Genomic DNA, 17117 nt, shown 5'->3' on the forward strand with positions numbered 1-17117 from the left:
AAGTTCAGGGCTGCTCACCACTCCCGTCTTAATTGGTGAGAGAGGGAGAGGTGGAGGGCAGGGCAGGGGGCTGCGGGAGCGGGCGGGTTCGCATTGCCTCGGTGGTTGTGACTGGCACTCGAATGTCGCAGGAGGAGGAAAGTGACGGTAATGAACCTGGAGTGTGTCTGATGCATAATTACCACGGAGCGAAGCGTGCTGAGCCATAAAGAGACGAGTTGCTTTAAATAAGGTCATGTAAATGATGGTTATATTTTAAGGAAGGGTATTTTAAGTCATTAAAAGTTGGGTCTTATTTTCATAGTTTTTTGCCACAAATTTTGACGACATCCCATTCTTAAGGGTTTAAAACATATTTTCTTCATGCGCTTGTTTTTCCATGAATGAGGGGATTCATTTTTTCGGTGCACCAATCAGGATAACGCAGCAGTTGAATCAGAATCTGACGACAGAATGATGATTGATTGATTGATGATTACATTTTGAGGCCACTGTCTCTCACAGAGTCTGGAAGAAGCAAATTAGCTAAGTTAAACTTTATATGAATATAATAATAAAAAAAGTCTGCTTGTTCTTTAAATTTTCAACTTGATTAGAAGAAGACAGGTTGTAAACAGAACTACAGATCTGACTGACGATACAAAAAACTTCATTTGGAAATAAAACCGAAAGTGCCTCGAAAGTGACTAAATGTCACTGATGATCTTTAATTGCACCAGCCTGTAAAATGTGATGGACAATGCACAGTTAAGTTATAGATTTTATTATTCATTCTTGTTTTGTCTTCACAAAAACTTTGGTGAGCCTTGGGGCTTTGAATGTTTCTATGAACTGCTCTTGCTTCTTTCCCTGTCTCACTTCTATTCAGTGATGTGTCAATGACCTCACATCTCGGCATTTGACTTGGAAAGGACCTTACTGCCATATCAACAGAAGTTAAACCCCATGTTGCGATGACACAGAAATACTCTTTGAACAATAAAGAATCCTCCTCTGATCGCCTTGCGCTAACATTGCATTTTGCTTTTTTTCTCCTGCTGATCCTTAGCACAGTAAACACAGACTCTGTTGGCCGTGTGTTAATGTTGTCCAAGGGCCAATGTATGTGATGCTTATCTGCACAGATGGCGCATTTGGTGCCAGATATCATGACCAGCTCGCCGCACAACACAGCTGCCAAAATGCATTAGAGTGCCCACTCACTGTTATGGGGCCATTGCTGTTGTGTAGTGGAACAGGATCCTTGTGGCATTTTAATGGGACTCTGGACTCCCTTGCGATGGAAACAAATAATTTAGCCCGTCCCCGTCGCTATATTGATGACGGTTCATGTTCAAATGACCTCCCGACTTTGAGGAATGGTTTTGTGGCTTGCACTGTTGACAGGGATTCAGTGACAGAGTGAGCTGTTTATGTGCCCTTCATGAGACCCTTGCATTAGTATTCAAGTATTCATGCTGGGAGGGGACCCTCTGGAGACCGGCCGGCCGGCCACCGTGTGCATTTATTCCAGTTTACCACTAACAAAATGGCAATGCCCCCCCACCCTGCCCCTCGAGAAAATAAGTGACCTCAACAGAAGGTTCCTGGCACACGAAACATCTCAGCCACACCTTTTTCTTTCTTGTCATCACTTCGTTCACTTTCCCCCTGAACATCACAGCACACTGGTGAACTCCAGCCTGTTGACTGGGAAAACGAGGCGCTCCGTTAATGAGGCGTGGCTCCGACAGGCTGGAGAGTGGCGCCAACCTTCCAGGCCCGAATGATCCCTCTCTAATCACTAATGAACGAGGAGGTACAGAGAAGAGTCGTAGAACAGATGATGGGAAATAATGAGAATTAATGATGTTGCGGCGTGAAGGACAGATAGCACAAATATACAGATGAGACGGAGAGTGGGAGAGAGTGGGGGGCGGGAGTGAACAAGAGTACCGAAGAGATATAGGGAGAAATGGATGAAAAATAACAACTGAGGTCAATAGAGTTAATGAAACATCATCGTCATTCAAATGTGACATTTTCATTTCTGGCTGAGATACAAATTGATTTCACAATGGAGGATGCCACAGTTGTCGTTTTTAAAGGACAATTTTGTAAATACACATACTTTGTCGAAGAGCTATGTCACATCACAGCAAGAAGGTTTCTGGCTTCGAACCGGACAGCTGGACGGAGCCTTTTCATGTTATCCCTCCGTCTGCGTGGGTTTGCTCCAGGTACTCTGGCTTCCTCCCACAGTCCAAAGACATACACGCACTCTAAATTCCCCAGTGTGAATGGTTGGGCATGAAAATTGGGTATGAATATGATGACCGCAGCTGTCAGAGAAGGAAAAGTTCCAGAAAATGTCCGTCGCAACATTTTGGCATTTGTGTTCACGCATACAGCCCCTCCGGATTTTACTGAAAGTAGCTTATGTGTCAGCCCTGTGTTGGACCAGCGGCCTGTCCAGGGTGTGCGTCACCTCGCCCATTGTTAGCCTTGCATTGGCTCCGCCCATGACCCTCTGAGATTAATTGGTATAGAAAATGGATGGATGGAGTTGTATAAGAATATACCACTCTCATACAAAATAATATATATGTATGTAATAATATATGTATAGTATAATTTTAAAAATATATGAGAGAGGCATTTTGTCTCTCATCAAACCAAAATGTCAGACTGACGACTTTTTTCTACAGAGGGCCACATTCCTGAATTCTCTCATGTGATTTGAAAACCATGGACATGGTCCCATATGGTCTAGCGGTTAGGATTCCTGGTTTTCACCCAGGCGGCCCGGGTTCGACTCCCGGTATGGGAACTAACATTTAATGTTTCCCAGTGAATGTTCATAAACCTCCTGAAGATTACCGTAATCTGCATATGACTGAGGTGCTTTTCCTTCCATGGAAGGCGACTCCCATCGTTGACCTCTCCATCACCATTGAAACCTCTGGTGGGACTCCAGCTCAGACTTCAAGGAACCTGAGTGTTCCTGGGTGCAACCCCTCCTTCAAGTTCCTTGAAGGAGGGGTTGCACGACCAACCCCTCCTTCAGATTCTTGCTCCACAACATCAGGAGGATACGTCAGTTTCTCACCAAGGAGGCAACGCAGGTATTGGCGCAGGCTCTTGACCACTGCATCTCCCCCCTAGCTGGTCTGCTGGCATGTGCCATCCGACCTCTGCAGCTCATCCAGAATGCAGTAGCCTGGCTGGTCTTCAACCAACCCAAGTTCTCCCACACTACACTGCTCCTTCGCATCCTGCATTGGCTCCCGGTGGTGGCTCCAATACGATTCAAGGCACTGGTACTTGCCTACCGCGCTGCCAATGCCTCAGGCCCTTTCTACATCTTCAGAACATGTTCAAAGCTTACGCCCCAGCCCGTCCACTACTGCCTCACTGCACGGGGTGGGCAGCCACCGCTCAACTAAATCCTGTCCGTTTGCTGTCCTGGTTCCACAATGGTGGAACGAGCTCCCTCTTGACATCAGGACAGCAGATACCCTGCTGTCCTGATTTCCGTCACAGACTGAAAACTCACTTGTTGACTACACCTTAGTCCATGAATCATTAAAGCAGAAAGGAAAAAAAAAAAATCTAAAATGGAGGCTATTTGATCAATGTTTATGCATTGGTATGCTACTTACACTTTTTGGGTAATATATTCATGGTTGAATGCACTTACTGTATGTCGCTTTGGACATAAGCGTCCGCTAGATGAATACTTTAGTAGACATTTGACTTTGTTGTGCACTTTGCACCATGTGGGGCATCACACACTGATGCAAAACACAAAAGGTAGAAAAACACAATCTGAGTGTGTTTTTTCTGCTCAGAGAAGGATGTGAAGTGGATGTGGAGACCCTGTGGAGTGATTGGAGCCCAACTGTGATTTAAAGCTCACGCTATGTGGGAAAGTACAACAAGTGGCTTTATGTGATCTACATAGTGTTGAGAGGAAAAAAAATCTATTAATCTACTGCAATTCTTTTATTTCATGATGAAATGGCCATAACACTGGTGGGAGGACACCAGGAGGGTGTGATAGAGAGATCATTAATCAGTCAAGATATGGGTAAAATATCAGTGGGTTGCTTCCGCCTCCTGAAGTAAGTTACATTAACAATCAAAGTTTCTAAACTTTATTACAAATTTACATGGGGCTTTCAGGAACGATCAACTCATCTGTAAAGTTTGCCTTATGGGCTGGAAAGAGCTTTTGCCTCTTCGACTGACGAAACTGTCACTGTGACCGTAGAGATTTTTCCTCATTTCAGAGGGAAGTGAAAATTTCCTGGCAGGAATTACTTTGATTTATTATTACCCCCCCCCCCCCCCCCCCCCCCCCCCCCCCCACACACACACACACTCCAAAGCCACCCAGATCAGTTTGCTGTGGAGGACTGTTGTGCCGTTAATGCACGCTCCCATCTACAAAAGCCACACAAGGTCTCCTGCATCTGCGAGGTTTTCTGTCAAATTACCATTTGATTAAAATTCATTTTATGACTAAGCAAGCCGCGGAGAGCAAACCGCTGTCTGGGAATCGGAGGAATCCAAACATCATAACCAAGGGACATACAAATAGAATAAGAGCACATACTGGCTTTTATTCATTCCTGTTGGGTGACAGAGGTAATTGAATTCGGTCTGGAAACCATTAAGATTATTTATGACTGCCTTTCTTCAGAGGAAACATGAACAGTGCAAGGAAGCCTTGTTTGGCTGTACAAATTTTTTCCATGGCCACTAGACACCAATGCAACCAACGCAAAAGCACATCTAGCTCACCCAGTGGGGGGCGGGGGTTCAATCTCTTTTCTTGCTTGTTTTTGTATAAAAATAGATTTTCTTAGGCTTCAAAACATCATGCAGAAAAGAAGCGACTCTCTGATCTCCTTAGTGCTTCAACTCGACCGTGTGTCCCTGTCAAGGCAGCCGAATCCCACTTGGCCTTGTTCAGCGACATCGGCGTCAAATGATCAATACCGCTGTTTAAATTTGGCTCATTCAACACTTTTACACAGTGCAGCAACTTAATTGAGCTCTTACTAACCGCACAGCACAGAACACGTCTCACTCTGTCTTAACATTTCTCAAAGCCTTCCACACCTGCGGTCATACTGGCCGTGGCAACCAAATGACCGGATACAATTGAAATGCCTTATCTGAGATGCTTGCACTTTTAGTGTTTTTCATTTCATAGACTTTGTCCTTCCAACTTCTATCGTTACAAGTTACTTCAAAAACAACTTACCGACTCAAAATCTCCAACTTCAAAAAGTATTAACAAGCAAAACGATGCGATTAGAATTGAACTCTGTCCTGAAACCAGGACTTGGGGCAGAAAGCAGTTTAAAGAGTTTGATAAAATAACCAAATGTGTATGGCTGGCTGATTATCAAGTCGAGGATCTGAAAGTCCTCCTCTCTGGTCCAGTGTCCAGTCCAAGAGCCAGATTCCAGAGCTGAACCAGCAGACAGATTACCAACACGAAAAGTCCGAGCAAAAGAGCAGGGGCAGAGTGGAGCAGGCTGAACGTGGAGGTATTTCAGAATTAACTGATGGGAATTCCATCTTTTTTAAGTGATACCAGATCATTTGGCTCAGCTCAGCAGTAAGAACCTGCTATTTCAGCTCCCAACAGGCTCTTAATTTAGAACCCATTCTGACTCCTAGATTACACACAAATTTCGCAGTATCATGACCCATTGTTGGTATGTGTGCACGTACACCACTCAATGTAATTATACTAAACCCGGTAATTTCCAGAATGAAATCGTTTCACATTATGTTGAATATAAAAACATGAGCGTGTAAAGAGGAATCCAGACTCAAATTAGCGCAAACATCGTCAAAGGCACGAACCGGCCATTTAGTCATGTCCAGCTTCCAGCATCTGTTGGCAGCAGATTCCAGACCTGCATTAGCCGAAAGTGCCGCCGAGCAATCACAGATGTAACCTTGCAGAGAAAGTGTTCAAAAGTGCAGTCCGTCTGTCCTCTAACTTTGGTCGGTTTTCAACAACATTTTTGGAAAATGCAAGCCAGTTTCAACTTTTGCGTTGGTGCCTTTTCTCTTTAAACTTTAACTGTAAAGCGAATTATGATGAATTAACAAATGAAAAGAAATTGGCTCTCGAGGGGGGCTGGCTCCAATGGTTCACGTAAAGGAGCCGGCTCATAGGACCGACTGGCTTGACCGCCCACCCATTGCAAATGGCAAAAGAACTCCAGAGCATGATACAGAGACTGTAAGCTGTAAGAGTCTAACCACTAATGTGGAATGACGAGGCTGGTGGGGTCTGGTTGTGCGATCCGGCTGGAGAGTCTATACAGAAAACAGCTGAGGAGTTGATGGCTTGAACATGGTGTGCAGGTAGTTTTGGAGGGAAGCAGCGAACCGGAGCGCAACGACCAGCCAACCTACACACATGCAGGCAGACAGGGACCAAACAGGGATTTACAATACACAAGAGGAGCAAGGCAGAGGTAAAGAAACAGAAGGGGAGACCTGATCGCAGCTCTGCTATCTAATCTTCAATTCATAACACTTACACATGACCGCATCAGTACCAAATAATCCAGTGGTATAATATGCAATAGAATAACACTTACAGGGGCCATTTTTTTACACAATGAGTTTTACTTTTCACACTTCCAAGACAAACCAAGGTAACGTTCAGAATCCAAAAGTCTCAGATATTTCAAAAGAATTTCAATCTCCAACATTTAGCTCATCTGTTTCTTCAGGACCCTGTGGTCATGGCTGAATTAGATGTGATGGATAGTGTTGGCAACACAAGAAAGGCATATGTACGTCACTTTAAAGTCCCACAGACCAGCGAATTAAACAAGAAGGACGAGGAAACAAAATACAAAAATGTCAGTGTTTCCTTCTCACTGTAGGAATCTGATCAAGCAACTGCTGTTTTTAGGGCCTTTAACCACATTTTGTACATTTTCTAAAACTGCAATGACAGGGATTGGTGTTGTACATACAATTTATATTCCACTTGATTTTTAATAGTTGTGTATGCTATTTATGTGTTGACCGCTGTATTCTTGGCAATTGTTTTTGTAAAACAATTGCCAAATGTGTGCGTAGACTTCTTAATACAGTCCCTTACCTGTTATATGTGCAGTGGGATTTCCCTGCAAAATTCAAGCGCTCTTGCCCTAAGTCCTAAGAGATTCTGACAAATCCTGTAGTTCATTTAAACATTACAAATTTACTAAATGTGAAAGGTCAAACAGGACCTTTTTAGAAAAGCATCAATTATGCTCAAACCTCCTGTTCTTATTTTATTTTGCCCTTTATGCTCCGCGTGCAGCGCATTAAGAGGGAAACTCTATTTCAAGCTACATTGTCCGAAGTCAGATGATAAACGACTTTGCTGTTTACATAATATACCAAGTTACAGCACTCTTTGACTTTTAATGTATTCATGGAGTACATCAGGTATTTTACTACTATGCATGTCGTATGCAGCATTGCTTTGACATACAACCGCTGCTGCAGCATTGCTTTGACATACAACCGCTGCTGCAGAGACTGGCTGTAAACAGGTAATGTTCAAATCCAAAAAATGAGAAATCAGAATTAGTTCACCGTGAACAGCGGATGCCTCATTTATTTCTAAAATTAGATGAAAGTTGTTTATAAAAACCCAATGCTGAGAACACTTTGCTGGGCAGGATGGATGCGGCATGTGCCTAATTCCTTTCCACTCCTTTCCAGTGGATATGGATACTTCTGACATGATGTAAATCTCTGACCTTTTCATTTCCTGGGTGAAAGAATAGTTTAAAAAAACAATTATTGTCCAATTATCTAAGCTCACGGGTTCGACTGGTTTACTGCGACCAGGGTCATTTTGAAGAGACGACGACAGAAGAATCCGGAGCAGTTTTCCCCACAAAAGCTTTTCCCATGATAAAACCGTCCATGAGCAAATATACAGTACACGAAATGAGCAGATAACTCCAGAAGAGATAACACATATGTCTAACATGTGTTGCTCGTGGGCCCGGACGACTGTTTCCCACCGCGTGAAGCGGTTCAGTGATATTGGGGCAAAGAGCCAACCAGAGGTTCCTGTGACAGGAATCAGACCACCTCTTGTTCTGTTCCTAAAAACAGCGTTGGCATCTTTGAGCAAGAGTGTGTCGCCACAGGGGAGGGAAGATGTATGAATGAATGCATATCCATCCAATGAAAATACAAGTTTGCTGATGCAAAGGCCCCGTGCTCCACAGAAATAGATCCCTGTCTCCTGCTATGAAGTAGGCTAAGGAGCACTAATGAGGACAGTAACAACCAACCCAGTTACCCACTGCTGTGACAAATTCCACAGTGTCCTCGCACGCTTGGACAAAATCAAACAAATATCACATTTTGCATCAAACTCATCTTTTCAAGACTTTGGAACGAAATCTCGATTTTGGATGAGGCATTCTGCTTTTGTTGTTGTTGATGATGCTGTTTTATTATTATTTCCATAACCATTAGGGAACTGATGTATTCTCATACTCGAGGGGCATTAACCGGGGCTGTCTCTCACACTACAAACACTGGATCAAAATAAAGTCAATATCAACATTTATAAAAAAGCCTGTAGGCCTAAACACTCTTTGCATGTATCTGTTTGCACTTGATAATGCACAAAAAGCTAATTTAAGCCAATCCTCTGCGGTGTCTTACATGTGTCTTTTACTTGGACGTCTCCACATGTACTCAGACCTTGTTTTTCGACCGGGCTCGCGAGGCAGATGTAAAAGCATCTTTACTTTGAAAAAAACAACAGTGACAACAAATCCAACCAAGCACGTAAAGTACAAAGGGTCAGGCTGAGGCAAGATCCAACAAAACACAAGCAAGATCCAAAACACGTTTCAGGATCAAAATAGGCAGAGCTGGAACAGATTAAGTGCTGCCTACATATAGTTATATATATATATATATATATATATATATATATATATATATATATATAGCTACACTAGGGAGATAATCAGGGAATGTGGAGCAGGTAAGTATGGAGTATGTGTCGCTCCCGTCTGAGTGCCAATACGTTTTTCTTTCTTTTGCGTTAATTTGCCACAATTTGTCTCGCTTAGAGTCAAAGGAGAAGGTCACAAACGCAAAAGTTTCAAGGTAACGGCCGAATCTGCCGTGCATTTCCCCAGAAGGTCGTTGAACAACTACCAAAGTGCAATGATAGAGAGACCAAGATTATGAAACGCGCTCTCTCCACAGCTACCTCAGTGACGGCTCAACAGACGTTGGCACCTGGATCCGACTGAACGGCTGCTTCGTGTCCTGAAGAAGGTCTCTGACCAAAGCTTACAAATTGCACTAATCTGAGTTTGTGGATGCCTTTCTCCACACTGATGTTTTTTTCATATGTAAAATAGTGTGATTTAATGTTATTCAGGAAAATTAAAAGGGTGTTGTATAATTACATTGAATGACCTCAGTGATGCACGTGCACACAGCTGAATTTTATTTGCATAGACAACTGGCATGAATAAAATAAGACTAAAGAATTTGCATCAGAATACAAAAAAAAACTACTTGAAAATTTCTGAATAATATATATACATTTGTATTATTATCAATAGCTGCAACTTTCTACCACTGACAAATTGTGAGATAACAGTGTCAGCCATTTCCTTCTGGGCCTTATTTTTTTCATTTCTCTTCGGTGTTTAAACTTGCTTAAAAGTTTCCATTCCTCCAAAACTTTATAACAGGATTAGTTTACTTCAATTCACAATGAAATGCATCTTTGCTCATTTGACTTTATAATGTCCTTCATCCCCTTTTCTCATCCTCTGCTTGATGGGCGACTGTGGGCGAAGTGAGAACCGACTGTTGAAAATCATTTGATTTGGCCTGGACAGGGATAAACAAAGTTTAAACTTCATCACACTCTCCAGCCACAAATCTGATAGGCATGCACGGCTTGAGGATCCCAAACCTTTTCCTTTTTTGGGGGCCACTCAGTCCAGTTCCATAACAACGCATAAGAGAGAATTTCCAGGAAAGAGGCATCTCTATACTTTTTGTCATTACCCTCTCGGAGTTCCTGATTATTTTTTTCTTTCTGGGGAGGAACGCTGTGGGCCTCCTGAGCTCCCTTTGGAATTGACTGGACTCAGCCTTTATGGGCCTGCTGGATCAAAGTCCTTTCGTTTAAAGTGGACTGCAGCTTCTCAGCCTTATTCCAACACTTTGTTCACCGTTTTGGCTGCCGCTGGTTCACAGAGCTTTGATTTTTTCTCATGACGCATAATGACTCATAAGTGCTCATAATTTAACGATTAGTTCCCCCACTAACTAGCTGGCCATGTGCTGAGAATATGCAAGCAAACCTTTTTTTGGGGGGTGGGCCATGCTCTGTGACGTTTAGCGACTCAAAATGAGAGGTTGTTGTACATGTGGACTTAATACCTTATTTGAAGGCAAATGTTGTTTAAGGAGCTAGTAACTCTGAAAAGTCAAGAGGGCTGCGAAATATGATTATTTCCATTATCAGTTCATCTGCTTGAAGGTGCACTCCGCTTATTTCACTTGTCCCATACTGTTTTTACTGCTAAGCCTTTGAAAATAACCCACGTAGAGACTTCAAGTTTATACCAGAAAAGCATGAGTTACACACTGAGAGGGTTCAGTGTAGAGATAAAGGCAGAATAAAGCAAAAAATATTATTGGTATCTGTACTCGGCAATGAAATCCGGATATATAAATGTATTTATCACATTGAGAATTGTCTATCTTTGTCCATCAGAGTGATTTTTTGGTGAATTGTGAAATAATCAGCGAGTCGTCGATAATGAAACTAATTGTCCGAAAAGAAATAGATCTTCCATTTTTGGCAATCTGGGATGGGTTAATTCGCTTCAATATTTCTTTTAATAATCGTCCAAACGAATTGCCAACACTGTTTAAATATTGAGTCGATTCAATAAAAGATGAATTGACAATGGCTTTAGTGCAAAAAGAAGCAGTTTAAAAAGGAAGCGGAACAGTGAAGCGGCGGGTGACTTACTGTCAGCCCACGTCCGGAAAACAAGGCAGATGAAGTGATCTCCAAAGTTTGTTTAGCGTAAATTTTTTTCCTCTCAGCATTGGGACAAACTCCTCCCCATCCTCAATGTGATGGGCGACATCCTTGCATCCATCACTATAAGTGGAGGCTGAGTGGCCTCAGGAGCAGCCATGGTTGAGTTAAGGCCCATCATTCCCTGTGACAGCCATTTACCTCCACACTGCACCAATCCCCTCTCTGATCAATGAGCAGGACATTGTTGGATTGCATTCACGGGGGTGGGGCTGTCAGAGAGTTTGGCAGAAATACAGAGAGAGAGAGAGAGTACTGGAAATCTGCTTTGTTTTGAGTTCACAGTGCCCCCCCAGGATAAGGATTCTTGTAAAGCTAAATTAAAGCACAACCGACCGCAGAGTGAGATATCGTGCAGTGTTAAGAGATTTGTCAGCTTTGGAAAAAAATCTCCCCTTTTTAAATGAGGAAACGGTAAGCTCAGTTTTGCTAACAGCCCAGCGGTACGTCTGTGTCTTGTAACAATGGCTGTGGGGGGGGGGAAAGAGGCAGCATAATGCAATGTGAAAACATATGAGTCAGAGATAGAGGAAAAACTCTCTCTGCTCCGAATACCGCTGGCAACATCGCTGCTCGCAAATGGAGGATTGGGGAGGGGTTACGCCGCTGAAGGCTGAAGATGCTCAGCTCTAGTAACCTGGTTATGGATCATTCAGCATCGCCTCGAAGGCCCAGGAAGACGTGGAGTCTCCTGGCTGTTAAACTGCGCAGCTGGGCTGTCTGTAGCTCGGGGATCCTCGGAATGTCTTAATGTAATGTGGTCTGTTCCATGAGCAGTTGTTGCGAGTCAAGGGGGCGAGGTTAAATAAATGATGCTTGCAAATTGTGTGATTTGAACCTCATAACACTTTTTTTTTACTGTCTCCACTGAGTTTCTTTGAGACACAGAGAAGTGTTGAGAATTCAGCCTTTCGTGGAGACAGTGTAGTCAATAATTAGACGTGGGAAGGATTTGTGCCTCTGGAATAGTCCGTCCACACTTACGTTTTTATGCTACTGTAAATGAAAGGATGACAAAGGCCTGTCCACATTGGGTTTTCTGTCTTGCCTCGGTACAGCTCAACTTGTCGTCCTCTAAATTTATGTGTTTTTAGCTGAGAGCTGCACATTTTATATATGATTTTGTGAAGATTGGCGGTACTGGTATTTTTTTTACATTTACTCATTTGGCCAATGCTTTTATCCAAAGGGACTTAACCGAGGGACAGCACTAAAGCTTCAGTACAGTAGAAGACCTTGAAGTAAGTACTAAGCTCTAAATCTGTTCACTAAGACAAAGTGCAGTTGATCCAGGAAAGAAGTGCACTGACAAAGCACAGTAAGTGCTAGTTAGGAATGTTAGGTTGTTAGAGGAGTTAAGGGAGGAGGTGCCTTTGAATGAAGACGGAGTGGGAGCCTCCTGCTCTGACGGGCGCAGGGAACCACAGACAAGAACTTTCTTTTTTCGGATTTAAAGACTTTATTGAAAGGACAGCTGGTAGAGTGAAAGTGGGAGAGAGAGTAGGGAACACATGCAGCAAAAGGCCGGATCGAAACCGAACCTGCTGCCTTTTGATGGAGGATCCAGGCCTCCATCCATGGGGCGCCAGCTAACAAGAACTTTCGGAACTGTGATTACCCTGTGTGCAGGGATGCCAAATGTTCCGTGATTTAGTTCAAGTAGATGTTCAAGTTCAAGTAGGCGGGCGCAGATGCAGTGGTCGCCCTGTAGACAAGCACTAGTGACTTGAATTTGATTTGGACGCCCATGAGTAGCCAGTGGGGGTTGATGAGCTGTGAAGTGACATGTGCCCTTATGGACTGATCGAAGACCAGACGCACCGCTGCATTTTGGACCAGCTGTATGGGTTTGACTGTGGATGAAGGAAGGCCCTGCCACTGGGAAATTGCAGTAGTCGATGTGAGAGATAACCGTGGCCTGTATTAACAGTTGGGTGGCATACTGAGTCAGATGGTGCCTGATCTTTCTCATAGTGCAAAGCGGCACGACCGGGAGACAGATGCAACATGATCAGAGAAGGATCATCGAGCATGACACCCAAGGCAGAGGGTAAGTATTTGAAGCAGAATCTGAGGACTCACTCTGAATGAAAAAAGCAGAGCCATAATGAAATTTGTTTCTTGGGAATACATTTTTATAATGCATTTGAAGGAAGCATTGATAAATGCAGTTTGAACCCCTTTGCATCGTCTTAATGAAAGTCCTCTCTTCAGCAGGCAGCCTGACAAGGAGCTGAAGTGAATCCCTCGACAGCCCTCCTTATCTTGCTATGTCTCGGTTTCAGGATGAACATTTTAGAAAGCTTATTCCTGAGACACTTGCCCAGAGAGCTCATTAGAGTAATCTCATTTGGATGCGCGCGGACAGAGAAAAACAGGTTAAAGGATGATGTCAGTTTTGGCGGAGGCAGTAAGTCATGTTCATGGCTTGTTTGGCACTAAATGACTTTGAACTTTCCTCTCTGCCGCTCTTGTATTTTAGCACCTCATGCTAATGCAAAAGCAATTGTCTGGAAAATAGTTTTTGTTCCTCGTTTTTTTTGGTTGTTTTTTTTAAAAGAAACGTCCCTGTTATAGCTGCGACGCTTTTGTGTGAGGATTTAATGCACAATGGTGGTTCTCCAAAATTACTACTACTGCAGTGAAGAGCTGTGCTATTGAACACTACCATTGTGCATTCACCCTCCTGGTAAACTGGCTGTTTGTGGGTGGTGTGAGAGTCATTGATTGGATCTGTGCGGTGGTTTCATGCCTTGTTCGGGACTCGTCTTGGATCATCCCCATTATGCGAGGTTGCTATAGTTATCGGTGCCCTTTTGCTTGGATTTTAATGGAATTGAAATGCTCAGTTATTGATGGAGGCAAGTTGGCAACTGTTCCCTAGTCATTGTTTTTAACACCTGTATTCTTGCTGTCTTTCAAGGAGAAATAACAGGGTACCAGGGATTTTTTGAAGGGCTGTAATCATCTTCACAAAGAAATCAGCACTGAAGGGAAAAAAAATTCCCTGGATTTCTGCTGATTGCAGAAAGATGAAAAAAGGTTAGCTGCTGACAACATATCTGGGCCAACATGCTGAGTTCGGCCAAATTTCTGAGCTCTGTCTAATCATATAAAGAATTTTCAAGTACGACTACAAAACAACTACTAATTGAGCAGGTGGAAACCCTTTATTTGCATCACAGCATTGTCTTGAGAGCATCCCCCCTCCCCCAAAAGAAAAGGTCAGGCATGATGGATCTCTTGTAAGAGAGGATCCCCCTTGCCCGACTCCAAGCTATGCGCTCGTTGCTGATCCACAGGAGTTTGGACCAAATAGCCTCCTATGACGGAGGAAGTATTTGCAGCTGCAGCTGCTCCCAAAAGTTGACATTTCAAATCACACCGCAATCCAATTGACAATTCAAATGAAAAACGGTGACAGAAACGCTGGCACAAAAATGGGAACGAGGTTGAATGAGATTTTTGAGCAGCTGTACAAGTTGATTGAAAGTCAGATTTTTCAAAACAGCCCCCAAATCTGCATGTTTTATTAATCTGCATGGAAGATATCAACTGCTCCTAGTAACCAGCAGCGCAGTCCAAATAATAGCAGCAGGACATCAAAAAATAAATCATGAACAAAGTAAAAATCCCTTGCTAAACAGAATTTCAAACATGAACACAGTGTCAGATTGAATAAAAAGGTAAAATGAGAATTCAATCCGGGGCCTATGGTAACAATCCTGCCACATGCCAACAATGATTTGCAACATATAATAATTTATTTATTCCCGCTAAGTTGAAATGTTTTGCTCATCAGAACAAAATACATACAAATGTATCTGTATGTGGTGTGTGGTAAAAATGACCATATCGACCGTTGAGAGCAGGTCAATGAGGTTGTAAAGGTCAGGGGGATTGCTGGGGTTAGGGTGACATGACAGAGAATGAGCACGATATTTCTTTACAGAATATAAACAAATCTATTACACAAACTTGACGGACTTACCAGGTCCACCACTGCTTCAAAAATGACCTACGTATTTGGGCGTTTTTATGTTGTTGTTGGAGGAAATGCTCTAATTCTCCCGCTGCTGGTTGCAGCTTTATTTTTCTCCGATGTCGGTATTTGAATATTCATTTGCGTCTGTCTGGTGGCTCTTGTTGCCTCGTCTCCCAGGTGACACGTTCGGTAGCTCGAGGGACTTTGTGCGGTTACCGGAATCAGGCTGTTTGGAGAGCAGTGTGAAGGATCGTGTGGTAGAGTGCTGTGGGTGTCAGCGGAATCAGCAGAAACTTGGCAGCCTCGAGGTGTTTTTTGGATCAGCCTTCAGATCACTTTCCGGGGCTCCGCCGCCTGATTGATAGAGCTTCGTGTCCCTAATCACTCCAGAGAGAAAGCACCATGCAAGGAACGTTGGACTCTGCACCAGAGTCTGGGCTTGCACCTCAGATTGCCTCATTGCCTCACCGCTCATCTCTCTTTCTCCCCGTGGCTTGCTTTTGTTCGGTGATGGCTGTTGTTTCAGCTTCGCGCTAATGTTCATGTGTATGGGTTTGCCAGAAACTCCATTTGGTGTGGTCTGAGGGCTCAGCTTTGTGGCCTGTCGGAGGTTCACAAGGCTGAGCAATGAGTATTTGGTAGTGACTTACGTAATTAGGCGGCCATGTCAATTTTAGCAGAGCTGCTATAAGTTGAGCTACAAAATTTTTGTGGTAAATCCAGAAATGTTGTGTGTTTGCAAATAGTTCCCATCGAGTTTAACGGGGTAAAATGAAAAATGGTTGCAGAAGATGGCAAATAGAGGGCTAGTTTATGATAACAACACGCTGGAGCTGGGTAAACAGGGAAGGAAATGAGCACACGGTTCTGTGCTGAAGGGAAAAGGTGGAAAGAAAAATGTGAAGATGGGACAAGAATAGACGGAAGAAGCTGGATTAGACTGTTCGCGAGGGAGCGAGTCTGTGATTACACCTCAGCAGATTTTTCATGTCTCATCTCACAATTCATCCTGACGAAGAAGCTCGCACTTTGCGACATCTGTATCAGGATTCATCTCACCTGTCAGTATTTGTGTGGTAGTTGGGACAGACTCATCTGGAGATGGATTGATAACGTACTGTAAAATTGCTGCATATCAACTGACAACTTACAAATCCCCCACGCCACACCTCTTGTTAACTGTGCTGTTTGAAAAATGTAAAAACCTGTACTACAACATAGAAACCACCCTCCCCAATTCCTCCTTCCCTCCTGAATGGAGGAAGCGCCGGCAAACTGTTGTTATCGCAGTGGAGCAGCGACACTGTGGGAAGTATTACTTTGACTATCGCCTTCGCTGCACAGTGGCCTCTCTCAAGAGACAAAGTGATGCTGAGATTTTGCTGCGATTCCGGCATTTCTCTCTCTCCAGCAGTGCCAGGATAAACAATTGGAAATAGCACAACACAGGCCGTGATGGATCAGTGTAGGGATGAAGCACACTTCATCAGAATGCCTGCATCCACTGCTGCCGCTTCTGCTGTGGACAGCACAGTGTAGTATGTGGGAATATGTGGGCACTAGATTACTTAAAAAACTGTAAATTAAAATATAATCAAAATATAATCACTGTCTCCCATATGGTCTAGCGGTTAGGATTCCTGGTTTTCACCCAGGTGGCCCGGGTTTGACTCCCGGCATGGGAAATGCTGATATCCTATTGGATTGCTTAAACACACACATGCCTCAATACAAGAACTATTAATCAGATTCAATCTTTAGTCGTTGTTTTCTGGATTGAATGGTACCTGCAGATCCAGCTGCTCCTTCCCGGCAACATCTGGGTTTCCAGCCCAACAGGCATGAAGGAGTTCTTGGATTATTGTCTCCTCGACCATTATGGTCCAAAAGCTCCACTCAATAATTAAACGAGGTAGTTTGTGTTTTCGCACTCTTGAAATGAAATGAGTTGAAATATATGTTGAGCATGAGGAGTTTTATGAGCTGATTTGCTGTGATGAAATGCAAATGTGA

The 17117-nt window shown here is 43.4% G+C and overlaps 2 non-coding genes across 2 annotated transcripts; both read left to right on the forward strand.

The window, feature by feature from the left end:
* The first annotated feature begins 2737 nt into the window (after positions 1–2737).
* trnae-uuc lies at positions 2738–2809 on the forward strand. Its single transcript has one exon. It is a non-coding gene; the product is annotated as a tRNA-Glu (tRNA).
* A 13908-nt stretch (positions 2810–16717) lies between these two features.
* trnae-uuc lies at positions 16718–16789 on the forward strand. Its single transcript has one exon. It is a non-coding gene; the product is annotated as a tRNA-Glu (tRNA).
* Positions 16790–17117: the final 328 nt, after the last annotated feature.

This window comes from Scophthalmus maximus, chromosome 9, assembly GCF_022379125.1.
Source record: "Scophthalmus maximus strain ysfricsl-2021 chromosome 9, ASM2237912v1, whole genome shotgun sequence".
In the NCBI taxonomy this organism is placed as follows: Eukaryota; Metazoa; Chordata; class Actinopteri; order Pleuronectiformes; family Scophthalmidae; genus Scophthalmus; species Scophthalmus maximus.